This window comes from Rhipicephalus sanguineus, chromosome 10, assembly GCF_013339695.2.
Source record: "Rhipicephalus sanguineus isolate Rsan-2018 chromosome 10, BIME_Rsan_1.4, whole genome shotgun sequence".
NCBI lineage: Eukaryota > Metazoa > Arthropoda > Arachnida > Ixodida > Ixodidae > Rhipicephalus > Rhipicephalus sanguineus.
The window spans coordinates 81741002-81748934 of record NC_051185.1 but is presented as its reverse complement, the minus strand read 5'-3'; the positions used below and the strand labels follow the sequence as shown (position 1 = coordinate 81748934).

At 46.0% G+C, this 7933-nt stretch overlaps 1 long non-coding RNA gene across 1 annotated transcript; it reads left to right on the top strand.

Moving 5' to 3' along the window:
* The first annotated feature begins 2714 nt into the window (after positions 1-2714).
* LOC119406978 (uncharacterized) lies at positions 2715-7351 on the top strand. The gene is made up of 3 exons (XR_007417871.1): positions 2715-2870; positions 7078-7214; positions 7287-7351. It is a non-coding gene; the product is annotated as an uncharacterized LOC119406978 (long non-coding RNA).
* Positions 7352-7933: the final 582 nt, after the last annotated feature.

Sequence of the window (7933 nt, the reverse complement as noted above, 5' to 3'; positions counted from 1 at the left end):
ATTCCTGATTACAGCAGTGCACAAGACCAACTGATTGCTATTGAACACAGAGTCATGTCGTGTCAACTGAGTGTGACCACACTTTAGAGAAATGTTTTCTTTAGGTACAATATAGTGTTTTCACTTCCCAATCTGCTCATCATTACAAATAAACATTTTTTTCCCTTCTAGCACCTAGGCATGCGCGCACGCGTATGCTGCCTGAGCCGGTGGCACTACACGTACTCATGGTTGCATTCACCTAACCCACAATTTTTGTGCACATGAATATTCTAGTCAGAACACACAATCATTTACATAGTTCTATTATATTTACATCCACAAAACATCTTTTGGCACATTCTGAGCGTACGATGTGAGGCGCCATTCAGCATCGCTCCAGGACACCAACACAATGTGGCGCTGAGTCTCAGAGACGTAAACAAGTGTGGTCTGACATTTCAAGTGCGAAGTATTTCTGTGCCTACCACGCTTACTGTTTTATCCGTCCATCTACCCGCCTACGTCTGGGTGCTCTCGTGGTCGTCTCCTTAACATGGTATTAATCAAAATTAGCACAGGAGGACATCAGTGCATCGTGAACACGATTAACAGGTCATGCCAAGAATAACATGATATGCTGTACCGTAAGTCATAAAATCTTTTTTCTCAGTCACGAGTAGTACATACCCGCCTACCGCGCCCCATGGAGTGCGGGTAAGCACCACCAGTACTCAAAGTCTCCCAACCCGGCAACAATGACGAGGATAGCCTTTCGGAGTGTTCAAAAAATGCCGTTAAGGAACCCATGTCACAGAATGTCCCGATTGACGCATAGTATGGAATTCGCGGTTTGAACCAGAACCGAACCTATGCATTCTGCGTGGCAGTCAAGTATTCTACCACAGAACCACACCACTGCTTGGAACTGCTTGGGAAGGAGACTTTATGCCGGCCTCAAGTCACGGCAGCGTCAATTTTGGCTGAAGTGTTGGCTAACTTCTTCATAACATAATAATGATCTCATATGTAGTACTGACTCATCAAGATATAGCCAAGCTTTGCTCGACCCTGAGGAATACGATAACGACGGCTACTAATGATACGCACTACATGTTACCGTAGCGTGCGCGTCGTTTCGATAAAACAGGCGTATGTGCTCCAAGGTGAGTACCAGTCTAAAATCGGATCATGAGGGGGTACCCATTACGCTCCAGTGAAGTCGGCGTGGTAGGTAAGCCGTCGATATGCCCACAACTACTCAACTTACACGAAGCTTTCGATCCATCCTGTAGAGCTTGGCTCAAAGCAAAAAATAAAATGAATGTTGAGGCATACTCGCCGAGAGAAAGAATAAACATCTTTATTTTGTTGTCATTCAGGCCTCGTCTTTGGGGTGGTCTCCCCATTCTGGGAAATCATAGGCTTTCGCCGCGTCGACAGCCCTCGCTACCAGCTGGCGCTGGTCTGGGTGTGGGGGTTGTGGCTGGTTAAGGCTCACTCCCAAAGCTCAGTCGTGTGGTATGGATTAGATGCACATATAGGTGACTGTGTACATCCCCCTACCACATGGTATAGAGTGCCTTGTGCTCCACACAATTGGCACAATTGGAGGACATGAAGGGGGTACAGTGGTAATTTCTAGATGGGTGGGGAAAGCTGTTGGTTTGCAGTGCACTTAGGATGCGGTCTTGACCGCCGTTAAGCTTTCTGTGCGGGGGTGGGAATATTCTTCTTTGCATCCTGTGGTGCAATGTAATCTCCTGATATGAGACCAGAGGGTTAGATTGCCAGGGCACTTCCGCAATGGTGCCCATACAATCTTAATTCGTCTCCTAGGAGGGGCCCTATGGATTATTTGCCACGTAGTTTGGTGGATTCTGCGTTACAGTAATTGCGGCACGCTTGTTGGCCGTCCGTAATGATGGTACCTGCGGTCGTCTGTGCGATCGCCAAGACGTGGAGGCTCTCCTGCCAGGGTACAAGGCGGCGTCCGTGTAAGTGACTAGTGGATGGTTGCCATACTGTTTCGTTATTATTTTAGCCCTTGCAGCCCTTCTTCCTTCATTGTGGATGGGATGCATGTTTCTTGGTAGCGGTTAAACCAGAATCTGGCTCCTTGCGCTCTTGGGTAGCAAAGCCGTCGTTTGCGGTGGGTGCTGAAGCGGCGCGTTAATGCGCAGTCTGTCGAGAATGGTTCGTCCCGTTGCCGTTACGCGCCGACAGCTTCGCATGAAACTAATGCCCACAATAATGGAATCTGTCGGAATTGCTAATAGATGTATTCTTCTGAAATATTATCTTTGTGAATGCGTTGTTCACTGGAGTTATGCATGTATACTTATGCTTCCTATCACCTTTTTCGAGTGCTTGAGAACACTCGAAAAACGTGAATGAGTAGCCTTTTTGGAAATTCGGCTACAATGCCGCCTTCAGCTTACAAGCAACAAACTGCTCGTGACTGCTAACCAGTCATTATCTAATGAAATATGTTCTTCGGTCGTACCTAAAGCAGTTAATTTAGTGAAAAAGCAGGAATTTGGTACATCAGTGTAATGCTGACCATTCTTTTGTTCAAAATGTATCCATCTTCATAACCAAGCAACTACCTGATGAGAAAACAGAAAAAAACTGAACTAGTTGTACAACTATTTATATAAAAGCGCCATCCCATTGTTCGAGAGTGGGCAGTGAAACACTGCGTCTGTACTTTGTCAGCTGCGGGACATGTTGAGTTTAGCATTATGCGCACAGCCATGCTACAGTTATTCAGACGGGCAAATATGCACAAACAGCTTGTGATAGCCTTGTATTTCCTCTTTGTCCCCAAGCTGACGCATCAAATGGGCTCTACTTTTACACGTCCTGTAAACACGTGTCAAATGACACCAGTAAGTTATCTCAAGTTTTCTTAAAATTTATATTCATATTTTCACCTTGCATCTGCATATTTGGTTATAGAGCAGGTATTCATCATGGGAGAATTCAAACTCTCTAGACTGTTATGCACTGACCATCGTTTTGCTTGCTTGTTTAACAATCCACGTAGATAGCAAAGAATTTGTTGCCAAGAAATGCTGTTATAACGGTTTCTTTTTTAATGTAAAAAATGTCATATGCAGCTCAAATGAGCTATAGTTGGCAGTCAAGAAGCTTATACATATTCACAGCAAAACTTGGTTCGGGAATAAATAATCAGGGCACGACTTATAACTTGTGCGTCAGGACCACTCATATAACGTGCATATAACATATGAACTTGTTGTGACTTTCAACTTCGTCTCTGTTGTTCGTGACGCTTTAATTTTAAATATAACCCTTTCGGCCACGGTGTCCTACAAAAAGGACACGAACTAAAATTGCTCTTGATAGGGACATAAATAAGAGAAAAAGTTAAAAAAAGAATTTACAACACGTTCAGTACAGCTATGCACACATATGCAGTTTGTTTTTCCTCCATATTCTTTCTCGGAACTCTGCAAACTTGAAAGCAAGATGGCAGAAGATGAAAACGAACGGCAGCAAATGAATTTTCGATAATATTGTACCGATAATCTACGCTCTCCGTAGCTGCTCTTTTTTTTTGGTTTTGTGAATAACTCTTGTAAGGAATTCTTTACGAATATGACTCCTTGCTATCATTATGCCATACCCGCATCGGTGCGCAATATTAACTCGATAACGTTGAAGAGCTTGTTTCAAAGAAATTTCAGTGTAGGTGTCAGCTGTGTTGTGTTTCAGCGAAAATTTCAGATGAATGCAAATAATAAATATCATGGCACCGAGCCGGACCCTAGCTCAAATATTCTACGTGGAACGCAGGTGTTATACCGTACATCTAAGCTAGTGCTTGAAACTGTTTCGGAATAAAAGCCGTCAGCAGGCGTTATGTGGAACGGGGAGCCGTGTTAATTTGTGCGATACGTAACAATAGCGTAGTGTCGCACCAGACGTCACACGATGTGAATTGTACAACTAGTTGGTGTCTATGACTATCCCATAATAAAGCGCTTAGGCATAATTATTAACACGAAAGTGTTTTATGCCGGTCCACCAATTACATCCGTCACGGATATGACGTTGACAAAATGGACGCCAACGGGGGAGAAAGAAAAAAACCCAGAAAAAGATTCCCCGCTGGGAATCAAACCCACGATCTTGCGGCCACGACAGCAAGCGCCCGACGCCCTACCGACCAATCTAACTCGGCAGATGCTGGACACGCCGCGAACGCGCCTAATATCTTTCACACATTCTCTTTCGCACGGTGCTCTCTGTTGGCGGTGTAGGTAGGCGGCGCGGAGAGGGGCGGTGCCGCCGTCTGTGAGAGGTGAAAAGAAGTAATGCTCCACGATCGACACTTACTAGAGCTTCCTCCGAGATTGCGCGCGATATCGGACGTGATGGTTACAGCGTCTCGATACCAGAGAGGTACACTGGCCGCGCTGGCGTCGCCGAGGCACCCTTTACGCAGTTACGTTGGTTATGTTCTTTCTTTGCCTTTCGCTTCGTGTTAGCGTGCGTCGGCTAATCGGAGTAGTGCAGCTTCCACATGCACCAACGGGATTTCTCCGCCGCCGACTGCTTCGATTTCGAGAGCACCAACTAACAAAACAGCTGCAATACGCGTTGCAGAAAGGACGCGATTTCGACGGGCCATTGTCGTGCCTTGGTGGAGCGAGACTAGCGCCTGCGAGACAGAACACAGTGGGACGCACGCGTCGGTCACCCATTGCTAGAATGCGCGCACCGTGCCGTTTCTCTCCTTAATTGACGACGCATACTGGGTACCAATGTTGATTGTGGGCTTGTTAATATTATCCTTAGGCAGGATTCACGATTTGCTGCGTCCAAATATATATTCACAACGTCAGCTACCACAACGGTTTAATTATGATAATGGGCGTTAGTCATCGCGATAGAGACATGCCGTCAACATGGGTGCATGCACGTCAAAACGGTGCTGTAGCTGCCAAACACGAATAGACATTGTAGAAGCTCTCATATATGATTGCACAATAAGCACTACTTCTGCGAAGACACGTTTCACTTTCGTGTTATACCGATTCCTATGACGGAGGGATCAACCATGTTTTTTCCCTTTCCCCTCTCCCATGTGTATAGTAGTAGGCTAGAGCGCATTAGCTCAGGCCGACCTCTCTGCCTTCTAATAAAATCTCTCGCTCTCTATGACTCAGTCGAGCTTCAAATTTGCTACTACCGTATTCATTGCTTCAACCTTGCGGCAACACTGTACTTTTTTTACGGAAAAGGAACCTGAAAGACCATCGCACTGGTTGCTCGTGCATTTAGCCACGCGCCTGCTTTGCATTTATTCAGGCAGCGGTCCATTCCCGACGAGCCGCCGTTGTCGTCTTCCTTTTGGACGGTTGTGCTGATATAGATCCTTACCCGCTGTTATTGCTGTCTTCACCGTCACAACCGCGTTGCCACTGTGCTAAGCGATTATTGCACGCCTGATTTGTTTAAATACAAATAATTTATTAGCACACCAAAGAACCTCTGACCATATCTATCTATCTATCTATCTATCTATCTATCTATCTATCTATCTATCTATCTATCTATCTATCTATCTATCTATCTATCTATCTATCTATCTATCTATCTATCTATCTATCTATCTATCTATCTATCTATCTATCTATCTATCTGTCTATCTATCTATCTATCTATCGATCTATCTATCAAAATCTCTGCAGCTTCCTAGGTCTTGGCTCACTCGTGGTCGTCTCCTGAGCTTAGTATATACCAAAACTGGCATACTAGAAGATCAGTGCATGACAAACACGATTCACGGGTAATGTCATCAATAGCGTGACTTGACTGTCGCGTACATCATGAAAGCCTTCCCGCCAGTCACGTGTAGCACATACCCGCACAACGTGGCCCGTGGTATTCGGGCATGCGCCACAGATGACGCATTGACAGCGTATATCAACCCAAAGACAGCAAGAATTCAGTTTGGTAATATCAATACAATAGCAATAGGGTGCCCGTGTTGTGCAAAATCCCGTGCCGGCGTCGGCGATGTTATCGATGCGCAAAAAATCGAGAAGGAAGGTACGAATTAAATCACGGGTCGAGTTTCAATTGAAGCCACACATTCCGCATGGCTGTCAAGTATACTATGAAAGAGCTACGCCAGTACTTCACTCTGCATCGGAGAAAGTGCCTATGGAGACGTCATGTCAGGCCGACACCAATTGGGGACCGCGTGTTGGCTGTCCACTTTTATGAAAATGTGATAAAAATTCACCGATGATTACGATACTCCTTAATGCGAATTCTGAGCGCCGCTTCGTGTTGGGGCAGCGCCAACTGTGTTGGAAGGTTTGGTTATCCGCAGTTGTAGCAATGTAACATTCGTTACATATTGCCACAGAAACTGCCAGCGCTCGAGTGCTACGCACGCCACTTCGGGCATTGCAAGCGTCGCGAAAGAACCGAAACGTCGACAGCCCTATCACAACAATCGAAGCCACCCGCAGTGAACCTGCAAACTCTGCTTGGGCGCGTGCTCCCACCCAGGGGCCAGCGGGCGCGACGGACGAAGACAGCGAGGTTAGAGGCCAGTGGCTCGTGATATCGGCAGCTTCCGCGTTCGTTCTCATTCGTCCTTGCTCGCTCTATCGGTTACGCTGACGCCAGCCAACAACGGCGTCGCCGCTCAACGCAGGAAGGGGCGCCTAAGAGCTGCGCTCTAAATTTCACTGCGCAAGTCAAACGTTGCACGAGTCCGCCAATGGCCGCCACTAATGTATGATATGCGCATCATAGAACCATTGCGTGCAATTCGTTGCGATAAAAGCGCCATCATATTAGCGTTAACGCTGACGGCACGTCAGACCACGAGGCACGCTTTAAACGCCAGTGTAGTCGGCGTGCCCAGCAAGCCCATGATATACGCACAACTGCTAAATTTACCCCAAGACGTCGATAAACCTCGTAACGTTTGACTCAATGCGAAAAGTCCGCCATAGGCTCCTACTCGCTGTCTGTTTCGCATGAAATCGATTCCCAGAATGCGTGTGATTTGCCGCTGATTTCACATTTGGTTTTGTGATATTCTTTCAGTTTGTGAACACGTCTGAACGTATCTGGACGGTCAAAACGACAAACCCAGCAGATGTCAGCTGCTTGTTCGATGCAAAGCGCCTGATAAACCAAGAATTTATAATTTACAACAGAACTTTCTCCTTTGGCAGACGAAGGTAAGAAATATCTGCTCCTAAAGGCATATTCATGTGTGTTGTATTTCTGGTTCATTTTTTTCTAATTTATAGGTATGGCGTTCCACTAAGAGGAGTGTTTGATGCAGAAGACCCGGACCGGATGATTACCAGTACCTTCGGTACCGTAAAATATGCGTTTCATAAAAACAAATCTCAAAAACTACGGCATTGTGAAGCCAATTTCTATACTTGCGATATTAAATTCTAGTAGGTCAGTAGGTCATCTCTTGAGTTGTCCGAGGAGTCTGAAATTTCTTGCACGCAGTTTACTAGAAGCTGTCTTTATGTTGAAATATTTAGGCAGTCTTGTTTCCATTGATGCCAAGCTGTGCTTTTTCCAGTTTAAAGCTCCATACATAGGTTATCTCAAGCATGTACTTTGTTTCCACACGTGATGTATTTGTCAGCTCGAGACTACAAAATAAAGTCCACAGGGTGTCTATTTCTTTAATGATCCCTAGTCCGACTAATGCAATTGAATTTCTTTGTGGTTTGAATGTAGGGTCAGCCGCGAATTAACACGAAGCACGCGAGCGCGTGTTCAAAGGGCCGTCTGAGCCGTATAGTGGCAAGCCCTCTGCAGCCGAGAGCGCTGCTCTGGCGATTGCGTGGCCTAAGCTACGCTGTCGATGGCAGACGGTTCGCCATTAGACAGCGCAGATGGCACATTGGCCACGCTATCGCCTGGCGCGTACACA